Below are 17,032 nucleotides of genomic sequence, written 5' to 3' on the forward strand. Positions count from 1 at the left end.
GGCTGGCGCGCGGGGCGCCGCGAACCGTCGGCCAAGAGGTGAGGACGGGGTGCCGGGCCCTGCCGCGCAGGCACCGCCATTCCTGCGTGGGTCCCTCCGCCCGGCTCACCCCGAGTTACATCAGTCGACTCCTCTCCCTGCAAAAGTGGGTTCGCCAGTTTCTATACCAGTAAATCAGCCCGTCGGTCACCTGGGACACCCGGCAGAAATTCGGGAGGATGTTTGGTTTTCAACGAAATCATGCGGAGGAAGGCCCAGGCTGGACTCCTCTGAACGCGAAACCGGGAGGTACATTTCAAAGAGGCCCCGATCTTTTAGGGGGTGGGAAAAGAGGTTGCCTTGAGCCAGCCAGCCCTTTTACTTGGTAACAACAACCCCTGGTTGCACCAAGACCTGCCGTGGAAGGTTAGACTAGGAAGAGATTAGACTTTTAGAGTCTAAAGGACCCTTGGATGTTCTGCAGTAAACCCCACCCATTTTACAGATGGGGAGAACGAGGGGGAACCAGGGAGGGGACAGGACGTGCCCAGAGTCACCCAGGGAGTTGCCAGCAAAGCCCCAGCGGGCACCAGCCCAGAGCTCCTCCCAACCTTCTGTTTGATGTTGAAAATTGGAGGAGGAGGAGGAAGAGAGAGGCGAGGAGGAAGAGGAGGAGGAGGAAGGATTTTTACAGTGGGGGTGGGGGGAGCACAGAAGTGGGGTACAATGGAGAGAAAGGACTGGTTATCTGGAATCCTAGGGAGCATCTTCCTGGCGTGAGAACGAGGGAGAAAGTCCTTATGAGAAACGGAAACCAGAACGGAGAAGCAGAGGGCTGGTTCCGGAACCAGATGTCACTGGGAAGAGATAATAGTCAAGAGTAGTCCCAGGGGACCCAGGCAGGTGACGAGAATGATAAACACTTAACTCAGTGCTTATTTTGTGCTGGGATCTGTTCTGAGAACTTTACGTGCATTAACTCATTTAATGCTCCCCCAAAATTCTAGGAGATGGGTGCTGTTGTAATCTATAGTTATAAGTGAGAAAACCAGGGAAACCCAGAGAGGGGAAGCAACTTGCCCACAGTCGCACAGCTGGCAAGGTGGGGCCGGGCTTAAACGCGGGCTGGCCGACTCCAGAGCCTGCAGCCGTAACCACTGGGCTCTGAGCAGCAGGGAGGGCAGGGATTTCTCTCTTACCCAAGAGTAGGAAAATATCTCCAAGATTGGAGGTTCAAGTAAGTCATGATAATAACAACATCATTACCATTTATTGATTACTATGTGCCACTGTAATAATTTTTGTGTTTCTGTATATTAATATATTATTTAATCCCTACAATAATCAGTTGAGGTAGGCTCTGTTCTGATCTCCAGTTTGCAGGTGAGGAAACCATGGCCCAGCTCGTACAGGGGTGAACAGTGATTAAACCTGGGAGATGTGGTGGCGCCCATACCCTTAACCACTACGCTGGAGTGAAGGGCTTTTCGGGCCCTTGAGAAGAGGCCCTGTCTACCCTGTCCACTATTGACCTAAAAATCATGAAATCCATAAATTTGGAAAGGAGAGCTTTATTTCATAAAAAGGGTTGCAACCTGCAGGCCAGGAAGCAGAGCCTTTGGCTGGGACCCAAAGCAGGCGCCTCCCTGGAGCAAGGGTGGGACAGGAGTTTCATGCTAAATGGATTGGCCAAATACACATGTTCAATAGGTTATAGGAGGGGTTATGAATATTCATGAAGGATGGTCATTTGCATGCATGGTGAGCCAACATGTTATATACATCCATATGTCTGATGGTTACTTTGGGGTGAATGCTGAACATTTAAATGCTTCCCATTAAGCTCTATGCAGCAAAAGGTGAAGCAAAGGACACAGGCACCTTGTGCGCAGCCTCTGTAAACCAGCCACAACCAGTCTGTGGAAAGGAGAACTTTATCATGATCGTATGCGTGGTATGCGTGGTGAAGCCAGTCGGCTGCCTCGTGGAAACCACAAGAAGAGAGGGGAGTCCGGCTGTGACGTCCAGTGATTAGCTGAAGTCAGTGACAGAGCAGGGCCATCACTGCTCTCCTGGGCCGGTTTCTGTTCAACTCTCAGGAAATAACCTGGCAAATGTCAGCGAGTAACCGGGCACACTGAGGTGTGGCTGGCCTCCCATGGTCTGGAAACTTAAGGTTTCTCTGGGGTCTCCTTGGCCAAAAGGGGTCTGTTCAATCTTTTGCGGGTGCTTAGGATTTTATTTTTATTTTGCACCACCAGTCGTAGTCCGGGAGTGGTGACAGCTGAGGAAAACAGAAACTCTAGATAGTTTGTGGCTCGTGAAAGTGGAGAAAGAAGAGGAAAAGCCCCAGAGAAGTGGAAATCCATGACCAACAAGAGGGTCTCCCATCCCCAGGAGCGGAGGGAAAACAATGTTCGCAGGCTGTCCAAACAGATGGGCCCGGGGCACCTCATCAAATTGCCACCCATTTCAAAGTAGAGCAAGAAGGAAAGGATGATTACCTATTCACCGAAGACTGAATCGCAAGGGGAAGGGCCTCGGACAGCCTCTTCATACTTACTGAGATCCAGAGTTGGTACAGAACCGCAACAGAGTGTTTCCCGTTCTGGGGGACTCGGGAGAGCTCTTCTAGGGTCAGTCGGGGTGAAGGGTGATGCCCAGGCAACATGAGCAAGAACCCCGAAGGATAGGGACTTATAATCATTACAGTCCTGATCCTGGCCAGAGCTGCCAACACCCATGGAATTTCCTAAGTGACAAGAAAGATCAAGGTAGTAGGAGTGCCTCTCATTATCCATAACAAGCCCCTTTTAACCACACCTGAGTTTTATGTTAATGAGGTGACTTTCAGAAAGCCCTAATAATGGGGACTGGTTGCTAGGGAAACCAGCCTTGCGATTGGAGGGTTAGAACTTTTAGCTCCACGGGGCCTGACCTCTGAGGAGGGGCTGAAGGTTGAGTTGATCCTCACTGGCCACTGATTTAAATAACCATGCCTACATGATGAAGCCTCCATAGAAAGCCAAAAGGACGGGGTTGGAGAGCTTCCAGTTGCTGAACACAGGAGGGTGGCCCTCCTGGAGAGGGCACGGGCCCTGTCCCCTCCCCCACACCGTGCCTTAGGTGTCGCTTCCATGTGGCTGTTAGTGAGTGGGATCGTTTGTAACAAACTGGTAACCTAGTAGGTAAATTGTTTCCCTCAGTTTTGTGAGCCATCCTAGCAAGTTATCAAACCCCAGAGGGGAGCATGAGAACCTCTACCCTGTGACCACTCTGGACAGAAGTTGGAGGTAAGCTGGGGACCTGCCACTTGTGGTCAGCGTGGGAAGAGGGGGGCAGTCTTGTGGGACTGAGTCCTTAACCTGTGGGGTTTGCACTAACTGCGGTTGATCTCAGAATTAAATCGGAAGGTAGAACATAAAATTGGTGTCCATGGAGAACTGGGGAATTGCTTGGGGTGGGAGAAACCCCCCACTTCTGGGCACAGAAGTTCTGTGTTGAGTGTGAGTAGTAGAGGAGCAAACACACAGTTCGGCTTTTCCTATACAGGAGGCTAATCCGAATAGTAGAGCCCAGGACCACGTGCCTTCCCCAGCCCCAAGCCCCAGGACGCTCCTTAGACTAGCTCTTGGACTCCGCTCCCATCGCATTTCTTCCTGCCTTGAATTCAGACGTTTTGTTTGCAGTGGGAGTGGCCGTCCCGCAACCCTGAGGTGACAAGCAAGAGGGAAGGACCAGGAGAAGCAACAGCCCCTGGGCCGGTACTGTGGCTGCCAACCTCCCAGCTTCTGATTACGTGAGAAAAATACATCCCTATTTGTTTAATCCATTAAAAGCAGTGTTATTTGGTGATTGTAGCCAAAATTATTTTAAACTGCCTCAAGCCCTAAAAACATCTAAGATCAAGAAAAATAGCAACATCAGAAGAGAGAAAAAGAAATCTGGAGGGAGGGGGCCTGCTTCCTTCCCCTTAGGATGTAACAAGCTGCAGGAGAGCATCCCTGCCACCCTAACAATAACAGAAAGCCAAGTCATCTGCAGGATAATGAGTCTTACAGAGTTAGCAGGGAGCTGAGGCTGCCAGGCCACAGAGCTTGCTGAGCTTCCGACAGTGATAAGCCCCTCCAAGGAGAGCAGGAACCCAGCAACTGTTTCATCCTTGGCAGGACAAGGGAGGAAGAGGAGATCATCATAAAAGAAGACAAGAAAAAGATTCAGTTGTGATGAATTCTTAAAGACTGACTATTGGCTCGGCACGGTGGCTCACGCCTGTAATCCCAGCACTCTGGGAGGCCAAGGCGGGCGGATTGCTCGAGGTCAGGAGTTCGAGATCAGCCTGAGCAAGAGCAAGACCCCGTCTTTACTATAAATAGAAAGAAATTAATTGGCCAACTAATATATATAGAAAAAATTAGCCGGGCATAGTGGCACATGCCTGTAGTCCCAGCTACTCGGGAGGCTGAGGCAGGAGGATTGCTTGAGCCCAGGAGTTTGAGGTTGCTGTGAGCTAAGCTGAGGCCACCCCACTCACTCTAGTCTGGGCAACAAAGTGAGACTCTGTCTCAAAAAAAAAATTAAACAAAAACAAAAAAGACTGACTATGACCCAGCAGGACAGTTTAGCAGGACAGTTTTAGAATAACTGAGAGTCCTGGATGCAAAGATTGTCCACGCTGACGGGCTCTTTCCACTGGCCTCCACCAGGTGATCAAGGGAAAGACTGAGGGCCAGGCTGGGGGCTGGGGAAAGCAGCCCCTCCTCCCCCCATGGTGACGTGCATGAAAGCCTAGCTCCTTCCTCGACCTTCCTTTCAAAAGAAACAGAAGCTTACACCTCTGGGCATAGGGCAGGAAACCCTCCTGCTGCCAGGGTCTAAGCGGAGATCCACAGCTGCTCAGGAGGAGCAGAAGCAAAATCCATCTGCCTTTGGGGGAGGAATGGGCAACATTTCCACACCCATGGCTTATGCAAAGACCCCGCCGGTTCTGGAGAAGTGGGGGGAAACGCTACCCTGCCCAAGAACCCCAGAGATAGAAGGCAGAGGAGGCTAAGAATGCCGAGAAAGCCCGGCCTCTGCTGGGCAGACACCGATGCCCTCCTAAGTCTGAGGCTGAACCGGCAGAAAGGAGCCCCTCCCCGCCCGCCCCGAGCCTGGCGACAGCAGCCTGTTGCTGGCGGAAGGACCAGAGCATGAATGGAGCAACCCACCGGGCCAGGTACACAGGGATTGCTACAAGAGGAAGGTGGAGCATGAATATAAAAAATAAACCCTTCAGCTCTCCCCAGCCCCACACTAAGAACAAAATAGAAGCAGCCCCCTCCTGGAGGGATTTAAGTCTATGATACGGTGAAAATAACTAACTCAACAACAAAATTCATTCCCTGATCACCTTCTGGTTAGATTAAGTCAACCTCCCACCATAAGGAGGCCCAAAGAAGAAGTGTGCCTTTTTCTGAGCATGAATACTATTTACCTCAGTCTTCACTCTTCTTCTTCACCTATTATCTGTCATTTAATCAAAATTTGAGATAAATAGTAAAAAACAAAAACAAAAAAACACCCATTTTCCAGAGATAAGTCAATAGACCCAGAGCTGGAGACGATTCAGTTTTTGGAACTATAGTATCTATGAAAAAGGTACAACTAATGCCATGCTTAATGATGAAAGGCTAATTGTTCCCATCTAAGACCAGAAACGAGGCAAGGATGTATACAGGCACCCCTATATTCAGCATTGCGCAAGAGGTCTTTGCCAGTGTGGTAATAATGCAAGAAAAAGAAATAAATGGCATACAGACTGTAAAAGAAGAAATAAAATTGTCCTTATTCACAGATAACATGATTTTCTACATAGAAAATCCCAAAGAATCTGCAAAAAAGCTACTAGAATTGGTGAGTAAGTTCAGAAGGGTCGAGATACCAACTGGATATCTATATGCTAGCAAAAGAAATAGAGGTTGGTGGAAATGTTCTGTATCTTGGCTGAGATGGTGATTAAATATGCACATTCATTTGTCAACATACGTGGAACTGCACCCATAAAATGGATGCCTTTTATTAGACATAAACTGAACCTCCATAAGGATGAGTTTTAAAAATCTTTTCAGAGCCCCAGCAGACTTTGATTTGCGCTGCATGGATCAGAACTGTGTCACGTGGCCACCCCCACTGCAAGGGAAGCTAGGGAAGCTAGTATTAGTGATTTCCTCCCTAGTGGCACCAGCAAGGGGCAGCATGGCTGGGAGTGTCCCCTGGGTGAGCCGGAAAGCCGTGCCGGGGACAGAGAACGGCTGAGGCTCCAACTCAGGCGACCCAATTCCAAGTGAACCCTTTTCACAAACCAGGAAAAAATTGTGCTTGTTCGTCCCCCCCCAACCCCCAGTGAATATTTATCAGACAAGGACCCTTCTCAGCACTGTGGAGGACACAAAAGTCTATTCGATGTAGGGCTTTCCCTGAAGGAGTTCACTCTTGAATAGATTTCCTGGAAAGACATCCCATCAGTTCCCCAACTTGCATGACAGCCACGCGCAGAGGAACCTGGCAGTGGGCTGTGCTGTGGTAGCAGCTCCCCAAGGCGCCGGGGAGCCAGGCTCCCTGTGCTGCTCTCAGCAACGCCCCCAAACCTCTGACTTTCATCAGTATGGTTACCTCATGATCGCCAGGTGGCTGCTCCACCTCCATAATCACATCTGCCTTCCAGGGAGGAAGGAGAAAGCAGTGGTGCTGCCAGTATCAGAAAAGCAGAACTCCCCAAACTCTCTCGCCAATAGCCTCTTATATTTGGTATTTTAAGTAGACGAGTCTCTCAGCACATTTGCTTAATAATAAATCCGGCAAAGTCAAAGGTTTTAGTTCTGCATTGTTCATGTGGAAGAAGAGAAGAGTGCATTTCCTGCAGACAGGGATAGAACTTAGGAAAACAGAGGTGTCAGGGACAATGTTGTTATTACCAGATCAAGAAATCAACTAGTAAGACAACCCATCAGAATTTCGTTTTGGAGATCGTTTTCATGAGACAGGGAATAATTTCTAACATCTTCGGAGTCTCATAAGTCCGCTTTGTTTAAATTGTTCTCCCAAGGGCAGCTTGAACATTCATAAAAAACTACATTGCAGAGCAGAACATAAATGATATGCTCACAAACATTCTGAGTTTTGCACAGCATCAAAGCGGATTCCTTGAACCATGTGATGACACAGAACAATATCTTCTGATTTACTGCTTCAGGGGAAGGAAACATTTGCTTCTACTCTTCTCTGGTACTCACGTACTTTATCATGAAAACTTACTTTTTTATAAACCAGGCCCTGGAATTCTGTTAGCTAGTATTATATGCAAAAAGAAAAAAAGCCTTCAGAGCTCAATTATGATGGCAAAAAAAAAAAAAAAAAAAGGGCATGGAGGCTGAATAGGCCTTTATTTGCTGATAGTAACTTGGTAGAATTTTTATTCTACTTGGCTCACCCCGGCCAGGACTGTGCCACGTGGCCACCCTATACAGATGTAAAAGACATACAGATATTTTTTTTCCCCCAAAGTTGGGACTTGATCGCCTGAACAAATCTGCAATACTGAGGAGGAAGGGGAGGGTGGACATCGGGCAGGCAGCTCTCAGGGGCCACCAGGGTCGCTGTCCTAGAAGAGACGGGCAGACGGGGTGTGGAAGCCGGTCTGAGGGGGGAGGCTCCTTCCTGGTTGTGCAGGCCCGGGAAGGAACTCCCAGGAGAAGGTGACCCTTGACCTGGACTTGGAAGGAGGGGAGGGTTTGGATGTGGCGGAGGACAGACGTGCAGAAGGACGCCACGAAAAGTGGGTGGCCTGAGTCATTCAGGGGTAGGATGTGGGGAGTGTCTGTAGAAATGGTACCTTTCTCTCTTTGCCATGGAAAGAGTGACAGGGGTTGGGGGCAGGGGGCAGGGGAGAAAGAAAGCATGGGGCAAAATCATGGAGGCCTTCGAGTGTGAGGCGGGGGAGTTTGGAGTTGATGCCGTCAGCCACAGAAACGTTTGTTTTTCAACTACCCTCCTAAGCATACGTGGCCTTCTCTCCACCCCCCGTAGCTAAGGTTCCAGCCAGCCTTCGTCATCTTTTTCCTGGACCGTTGCCGCCTCCTCAGTGCAGACCCTCGGAGACCTGCAGAGCACCCGAGCCTGTGCCCCGTGGTTCAAAACCTTTCCGTGATTTCCGTGACTTCCCCACTGACCTGGGGGGGAGCCCAGGCCCCCGAACCTGACCAGAGCTCAGGTTCGTGCTCTACCACCTTATGTAAGCCCCTTCGGTTTGCTCACCTGGTCCATGGGGCGTGCCCCTTCCACACAGGGAAATACAGTGACGGGCCTAAAGAACAGTCGCAGACAGTCAACACTGCAGAGTAGGGGCAAGAACCGTGGACCAAGATTCATTAGAATGCAACTTACTAATCGACAAGAGGATTTCTGATTTTCCATTGTATCACCAGTGTTCAATAAATATAAATCTTTGTAAAAAAAGTGAAGTAAATGGCAATGGAAGTAAATGGAAAAACAAGCACCAGATATATTCTCCAGCAAACTGGTATTAACTGAGTAGCACCTAAGTGGACACATAGGTACTACAGTAATAGGGTATTGGGGAGGGGGGGAGGGGGGAGGGGGGCGGGTATATACATACATAACGAGTGATATGCGCACCATCTGGGGGATGGTCATGCTGGAGACTCAGACTTGTGGGGGGAGGGGGAAAGGGCATTTATTGAAACCTTAAAATCTGTACCCCCATAATATGCCAAAAAAAAAAAGAGTTAAATTATCAAAAAAAAAAAAAAAAAAAGAAAGAAAAAAAACACCCAACAATACCAATCCCAGGCGCCATAGATTATTGGGAGGGTGGGGGTTTCCAAGGAGCTAATGGGTGGGGAGGCGCTTTGCAACCTGGAAACACCGGGCAGCAGGGAAGTGTCCGTGAGGGCTCCTTGTCCCCAGCTCCTCCTCTCTCCTGTAGACCTGACTCAAGATCCCGAGCTCCGCATCCCAGAGATTCTTGCGGCTGGGAAGCCTGTGACCTTGAACTGTGCCGTCTAAGGTACCTGCAGAGAAACTGAAGCCTCTTCCTCTCCCGGAAAGGGCCGCCATGTCCACCCCAGGCGTCCCCAGCAGCTCCCCTTCCTCGGCGCCGCACCTCACCCCGAAGCCCAAAGCCCAAGGCACCACCCTCAGATGTCACTTGAACTTCTAGCTGACGTCACCAGAGGCAGCATGGACAAGCGCCAAGTGGACTGTGAGTGCTGGCGGGCACAGGGGAGAAATGATGGGCCCAAGAGAAAGGCCTGGGTCGCGGCGGGAAGAAGGCTGGGGAGCAGTCATGTCCTCCCCGACCTCTGGGGGCTGAGAGGCCAGGGATAAGAGCTGACCCAGGGTCAAAGGCAGAGGAGGAGAACTGCTCGGAGTCCCCTCTGGACTTCCAGAAAGGCTTCCTGAAGCTCCCTGTGAACAGCAAATGCGGAGAAGGCTGGGTCTCGGAGGAGGTGGGGAGGGAGGTCAGGATGCCTCGCTGACTCCCGACCCTCCCTCCCTCAGCACCTGCCAGGCTGTTCGACTCCTCTTGCTCCTTGGAGCAGACGCTGCAGTGCAGCTGCTCCTTCCAGGGGGTCCCCACGCCCTCCGTGCAGTGGTGGATGGGCAGTGCCCTCGTGGACGTGGACAGCATGGACAACGTCCGCCGGGTGACCACCACCATGCGTGCCCCATGGGCCAACAGCACCATCAGCCTCCTCGGGGAGCCAGAAATGGTCATGAGACTTCGCTGTGAGGGGGAGAACCGATACGGAATCCATACTTCCAGGGTCTTCCTGATACCAGGCGAGCATGCAGGGGCCTGGTGATGGGGTGAGGATGGGCACGGCCAGGGGAAAAAGTAGAGCTGTAGCCCAGACTTCAAAGCCTCCAGAGAAAAGCCACTCTCCTTGCCCTGATTCCAGATGAGAACTCTGCTTCCAGCGTGTTCAGGAAAGGCCTGCTCCAGGGCGTCGTGTACGGAGCCATCGCAGTCGCACTGTTGCTCTTCCTCCTCGTCCTCCTTGTGTGAGTATCGAAGTTCAGATTCTTCCACAAGCCCTTCCCAACGCCTGCTACATTCATCAATGTTATTTCCTTTCTCGTACTTTCTTCCGCTTTATTTTGCTTTGTCTACCTTCTTCAAATGGACTCTTATATCATCAACTTTCTGCCATTTTTCTTTTCTAATATTTGTGTTTAAGGCTATAAACTTCCCTCTAAGCACGACTTTAGCTGCATCTCACAATTTTAATATAAGTCATTTTATTATCATTTGGTTAAATAATATTTCAAATTTTCATCGTGATTTTTGACCCATGAGGTTTTCTAAAAGGCAGATCAATATTTTCCAATAGTCCTCTTTTTCTTATTTCTAGCTTAAATCCAAGAAGGTCAGAAAATATGCTATGCATAATTTCAAATCTTTATATTATTTATGGCATATTTTTTGCTTAGTTTTTATAAATATTTCATGTGGGCTTGAAAAGAATGTGTATTCTATACTTGTTGAATGAAGTATATATGTGTGTGTGTGTATACATATATACACACACACATATATTCTTTAAATTGAATTTGTGAATCATGCTATTTAACTCTCTATTTACACTGATTTATTTGCCTCCTTGCTCTAATGATAAGAGAATGTGTTTTAAAATATCCCACAATGATTGTGGATTTGTCTGTTTCTTCTTGAAATTCTGTCAGTTTTTGTTTTACATATCTTGAGGTATGTCATTAGTTTCAAGTCTGTTTAAAAATGTGTATATCTTTCTGATATCAGACGCAGTTTTTCTTCTTCATAGTCCATTTTTTCAGGAATTAGTATAGCTCTGCTAGATTTTTTTTTTTCTTATCACATCTGCTTTTAATCTGAGACTAAGATTCAGATATATGTTTTATAAACAGCATATAATTTGACTTTTTTCAGTCTGGTAATCTTTTCATTGGATTTACTTAATATAATTACTATTGCATCTGGATTTGAATATGCCATATAGTTTGTTTCTTATGTTTTTTTCTTTCTCTTTTCTTGCCTTCTTTTGGATTGATTATTTTTATAATCCATTGTTTTTCCTATTAGTTAAAAATTAGGTGATTAAATATTTTCTTTATATGTTTTTACTGATTACCCAGAAATTACAACATGTGTACTTCATTTATCAAAGTCCAAATTAATTAAAACCTCTATTCTCCTTACAGATAATAGAAAGATCTCGAATTAGTTTAACTCTGTTTTCCCTCCTCCCAACTCCCATTCTATTGACATGCTCTAGGCCAGGGGTCTTCAAACTTATTTTAAACAGGGGGCCAGTTCACTGTCCCTCAGACCGTTGGAGGGCTGGACTATAGTTAAAAAAAAAAAACCTATGAACAAATTCCTATGCCCACTACACATATCTTAAAGTAAAAAAACAAAAGGGCAAAACCACCCGCATGTGGCCTGTGGATCGTAGTTAGAGCAGGCCTGCCTGCTCTATGGCATTTTATCAGTTCTACTGTGCAAGTTATTTCACATTCTGTCACGTCTGAAACTGAGATATGTCCTACACTCGATGGTCATTTACGGTTGCTGTTGGTCCCACGTGGCTGTCCTAACACAGTTGTCTTTGCCTGCACGTGAACGACCCCAGTCGTGGCTGTTCATCTTGGGTCGAGCGTCGCAAACTGAAAATCTGACATCCAAAATGTTTCAAAATCCAAACGTCTTTGAGCGCTGACACGACACTCTAAGAAAATGCTCATTGGAACATTTGGGGTTTTGCATTTTGGGATTTGGGATGCCCAGCTGGTAAGTATAATATAAAATATTCCACAATCCAAAAACGCTTCTGGGTCCCAAGCATTTCAGATCAGGGATACTCAACCTGTATCACTTTAATTGAGTTATGTGTTTACTGATGTATGTTTAATTTATTGCCTTTTCAAACATTTTCAAAAGGATTACATTATTAGATGGTCCTGCGTGCCAGGCCCCGTGGGGCAGGCAAGGGGGAGACCAGCTGCAATGTCAGGAAGTGCCCGGAGGAGAGCAGGGAGCTGGGAGGGGGGGAGGGCGTGGGGGGCAGGCTTTAAGTGTCTGCTCTGAGACCCAAAGGAGCACACGGGGGCGGGCCAGACGGAACCACAGCTCCTGGAGGGGCAGAGGTTTGGTGAGTGCAAGAGCCCAGCAGGGCCAGCGTGGCTGGAGCTCAGGGCCAGGGCCCGGACCGGGCAAAGCCTCAATGGCTCTGGTGACAAATCTGGGTTTTGTCCTCACTCATGGAAGGTTGTTTCCTCATGTGCTTTGTCACTTTGGGAGGTGAGTTCCTCTTCAGTGGGACTCTACCTGTGAGCCTTATGTGGCCAGTGTGGTGGGTGGGGCCTTCCTAAATGGGGGTTTTGTGTGAGTTGCCCAAGAGCCTAGCAAACCTGAAGCAGTTTGCCTTCCTTGCTCACCCTGGGGCTCTCTGATCCAAGTCTCTGTGAATGGAGGCCCATGGCCTCAAATTCTAAAAAGAAAAAAGTTTGGCTGGGCGCGGTGGTTCACACCTATAATCCTAGCACTCTGGGAGGCTGAGGCAGGAGGATCCCTTGAGCTCAGGAGTTCCAGGTTGCTGTGAGCTAGGCTGACACCACAGGATTCTACCCGAGGCAACAGAGCAAGACTGTGTCTCAAAAAACCAAAAATTCTTTTCAACCCAGAGCCCAAGCGTAAATAGATACGCTTCCTTGTCATTCTCTTAGCCAATGATGATATTGTTTATTCTAGTGTCCCTTGATATGGGGGTGTCAGATCCAACTCCCCACCTGCTGTGGACCCAAAGCCTTGTGGTCCCTTGTCACTGGACCATGTACCAAATCCCTGATTAGTATGGAGAGAAAACCCCCCTTCTCACTCGACCCAGCAAAGTGCAGCCAGCCCCTACCCTGTGTGTGCACCCCTGATTCCATCCTGTGCTCCCTCACATCCCAGCCCTACCCTGTGTGTGCACCCGATTCCATCCTGTGCTCCCTCACATCCCAGCCCTACCCTGTGTGTGCACCCCTGATTCCATCCTGTGCTCCCTCACATCCCAGCCCTACCCTGTGTGTGCACCCGATTCCATCCTGTGCTCCCTCACATCCCAGCCCTACCCTGTGTGTGCACCCCTGATTCCATCCTGTGCTCCCTCACATCCCAGCCCTACCCTGTGTGTGCACCCCTGATTCCATACCGTGCTCCTTCACATCTCAGCCCCCACCCTGTGTGCACCCCTGATTCCATCCTGTGCTCCCTCACATCCCAGCCCTACCCTGTGTGTGCACCCGATTCCATACCGTGCTCCTTCACATCTCAGCCTCCACCCTGTGTGTGCACCCCTGATTCCATACCGTGCTCCTTCACATCTCAGCCCCCACCCTGTGTGTGCACCCGATTCCATACCGTGCTCCTTCACATCTCAGCCTCCACCCTGTGTGTGCACCCCTGATTCCATCCTGTGCTCCCTCACATCCCAGCCCCCACCCCGTGTGTGCTCCCCTGATTCCATCCTGTGCTCCCTCACATCCCAGCCCCTACCCTGTGTGTGCTCCCCTGATTCCATCCTGTGCTCCCTCACATCCCAGCCCCTACCCTGTGTGTGTACCCCTGATTCCATCCTGTGCTCCCTCACATCCCAGCCTCCACCCCATGTGTACACCCCCGATTCTACCCTGTGCTCCCTCACATCCCAGCCCCTACCCTGTGTGTGCACCCCTGATTCCGTCCTGTGCTCCCTCACATCCCACCCCCACCCTGTGTGTGCACCCCGGATTCCATCCTGTGCTCCCTCACATCCCAGCCCTGTCTCCGCTGGGTGATGCTGTCATCAGCATTGGGGGCATTTTTGTGGAGGGAAGGTTTTCAGACAGGAAATGGGGGTTTGGATCTTAGTCTGTCAAGGCAGGAAGAAGCAAGGAGAGGCTTGCCCTGTGGGGTGGGACGAGGTCAGGTGAATGTCAAAGCTCCCTCCGGCTGCTCTGAGGGGTGCAGGGCAGAAGGGCCGGCCCTGCAGAAACCAGAGTGAGCGAGGAAGGGCCCCAGCTGTACGGTCCCTGGTGTGTCCTCACAGCAGCACTGCACGGCTGCACGGCTGCACGGCTGTCAAAAGGACCAAGGCGACGCTTCGTGCACTGGCATGCAGGAATGTGCCAGAAATATTAGGAGAAAAAAGTGCCAAAAAGGATCTGTCCAAAAACAAAAAGTGTATACTTTTAGACATTACATGGTTGCAAAAGGAAGGGCACAGTCATGAAGGGCCACCAGGCTGAGGGACTGGGACTCTGTCCTGGGCACTGGGGAGCCATGGGAGGGCTGTGAGCAGGGAGGGGCAGGGCCGGTTCTGGGGCCTGGTGGGGGGCAGACTGGAGGCCGGGAGGCCAGGAAAGAGGCTGAGGAGGGAGTCCAAGCCAAGAGAGCAGGGATTCAGATGCCATTTCATGGGGGCGGGGCGCGGTGCTGGTCACAGAACCAGCAGGTGGAGGGAGCCCGGTCTTCTGGTCCCCGGCCCAGGCTCCTTTGCGGAGCCGGTGAGGGTCAGGCTGAGCACAGCGTTCACCACAAGGCTCCTTGCCCTAGAATGAAGATGCTTAAATGGTGGCAGGAAAATCAGATTCTCAAGACCGAGGAGGCCTTGATGCTCAAGAAACCAGAGCTGCAGGAGGAGCCAGGAAACCCCCAGGAATCTGAAGCTGCAGCCCCACCAGCTGGGGCGGGAGGTAAACCCCACGCCCAGCAGTCAAGCCGCACACTGCAGGCCCCGCCCACCCGCCACTGGCGGACGCCCAGGGGGGCTGGTTAAGAGAGGAGACTCCCAAGCCCCCACCCCATGCACTGGCCAGCGAGCCCTGAGCCCCAGCGGCTGCGCGGATGGTGAGCTTGCCGCAAGCTCTCCCGCCTTTCCGAGGCTGCCCTGGCGCGGAGCTGCAGGCTGGGCCTTAACTGGGGTTCCTGGTGGGGGTTGCTCGCTCTTCAAGACCGGGTCCCCCAGGAGCAGGCCGGCGTGCGCTGCCCGTGGGAGGGCCCTGCGGGCCTGGGGAGGCCGGCGCGGACACTGGAAGTCCAAGCTCACGGTGCAGGAGGCTGGGTCGATTCCTTCCGAGGCCTCTCTCCTGGGCCCGAGGACGGTGCCTTCTCTTCCTGTGGTCTCCCTTCTGTGCGCGTCTGTGTCCTAATCTCTTCTATGAGAGCACCAGCCACATGGAGCACGGCCCACCCTAGGCCCTCATGTAACCCTAATTCCCTGCATCGAGACCCCATCTGCAAATGTAGTCGTGTCTGAGGCACCAGGGGCCAGGACATCAACATAGGAATGTGGGGAGTCGGGGACACAGTTCAGCCCATAACAGAGGCTTAAAGGGGCGGGCTGGCCCCTCCACATGGGGGTGCCCAGAGAGGGGGGGGCTCGCCGGGCCGAGGGACAGCAGCTCTGGTTCTCCGCAGTCCGGGGCTCCTGAGACAGAAGAGTGTAGACTTGCGGACTCCGAGGCGGGTCACGACCCACTTTCGGGCTCCGGCCCGGCTGGGGCTGCGCAGCCTGCAGAGCACCTGTGACGCCTCGCCCTAGACACCAGACCTGGAGGCCTGCAGCCCGGCTCCTGCCCGGCCACTCGGTGAGCACCCCGGGCCTCCGGGTGCCAGGCCTCACGTTAGCCCACGCAGGGACACGCCTGGCACCTGCCCCCGAGGGCAGCAGGCAGGCGACACACGGAGCAGAGACGAGACACGCCAGGACACGCCAAGGAGGCAGTGCCAGGACACAGGCTGCTGCCTTTGCTGCCGCACGGCCACTGTGAGCCCCAAGTGACCACGGACCGAGGCCAGCCTGACCCTGCCTTCGCGGGGAGAGGCAGTGAGAGTAGGCGGGAAGTGGCTGAGACACTAAAGGACCCCAGGGGCACCTCTGCAGGACATTGGGGATCACGAGGCCCCACACTCCACACACTCCACACTGTGCAAACAGGGAAACTGAGGCTCACCACGCCTCAGGCCACACAGCAAAACTGCAAGCTGCTTGGGACTCCTGCGTCCCCGACCGCTGGCCCTGCGGTGGCCGCCCTGGGCCCGGACACTTTCTCCCGACCTGTGAGACTCTGGTGCGAGGCTGCAAGCGCCAAGCCCACGGAGGCCAGCAGGGAGCAGTGTGAGCCGGCTGGCCTGGTGGGCCCCTCCTGAAGGGGGCGGCCAACACCGGGAACTCCCCTCCCACCCCCTCCCCGCCCTGCTGGGGCATTGGCAACACAGGGCCGCTACTGCCAGCTCCTCTAATTTTTTTTCATTTTTCAGAAGGATCCAGAGATCCTGATTTCAGTGTGAAATTTCTTGATTCAAATGCATTGGTAATTTAGAATGTGTTTTTATAGGCAAGATTGGTTGAAGTCGGACCTCTCATTTGCACACCTGATCAGAACAGAAGCCTAGAGCAGAGGGGACCCCTCTTTCTTAACCCCCCTACGTTGCCAAAGGCAACCAGAATCCCCAGGCACAGGAAGAAGCTTGGGTCTGGAAGGACGAAGAGGGTCCCCAGGTGGAGAAGGAGGGTCCGGTGTTCACTCGTGTGGCTGCAAACGTCCCCAGAGCCCCCATGTGCCAGGCCCCAGGCAAGGGGTGCAGACAGGAGTCAGGCCCGGGTCCTGCCCATGGAACTCCAGGCCGTCACAGCCCCGTGTGGTCAGGCCTCCAGGGAGTGGGGAGCTCCTGGGAGATAGGGGCTGACAGTGGGGAGGGAGGGTCGGACGCCACCTGGGGGGCAGGCATTGCCTCCTGAGCAGGGAGACTTGCAGGCGGGGTGACGGCAGGCCGGGTGCAGGGAGCCCCAGGACCAAGGCAGGAGGCACGGGGTGCTCAGAGCACTCCCACAGGGCGTGCTCAGTGAGAACTGAGCCAGGCGAGGTGTCATGGGCTGGGCCTGGGCAAAGCTCCCCTCAAACAGGCCTCGACTCCCACCCAGCCCACCTGGGAAGGGGAAGGGGGAGCCTGTCCCTGGCGGCCAGTTTCCCCTCGGGCTGAAGCACA

General features: G+C 51.9%; 1 long non-coding RNA gene and 1 pseudogene across 1 annotated transcript; both read left to right on the top strand.

Annotated features, from left to right (window-relative positions):
- Positions 1 to 9: 9 nt before the first annotated feature.
- LOC142865759 (uncharacterized) lies at positions 10 to 8,457 on the top strand. The gene is made up of 4 exons (XR_012915890.1): positions 10 to 288; positions 3,186 to 3,272; positions 3,669 to 3,778; positions 8,047 to 8,457. It is a non-coding gene; the product is annotated as an uncharacterized LOC142865759 (long non-coding RNA).
- Positions 8,458 to 8,871: 414 nt separating this feature from the next.
- Positions 8,872 to 16,347, top strand: LOC105862908 (sialic acid-binding Ig-like lectin 11; annotated as a pseudogene).
- Positions 16,348 to 17,032: the final 685 nt, after the last annotated feature.

The sequence above is a fragment of the Microcebus murinus genome, chromosome 32, assembly GCF_040939455.1.
Source record: "Microcebus murinus isolate Inina chromosome 32, M.murinus_Inina_mat1.0, whole genome shotgun sequence".
Taxonomy (NCBI): domain Eukaryota; kingdom Metazoa; phylum Chordata; class Mammalia; order Primates; family Cheirogaleidae; genus Microcebus; species Microcebus murinus.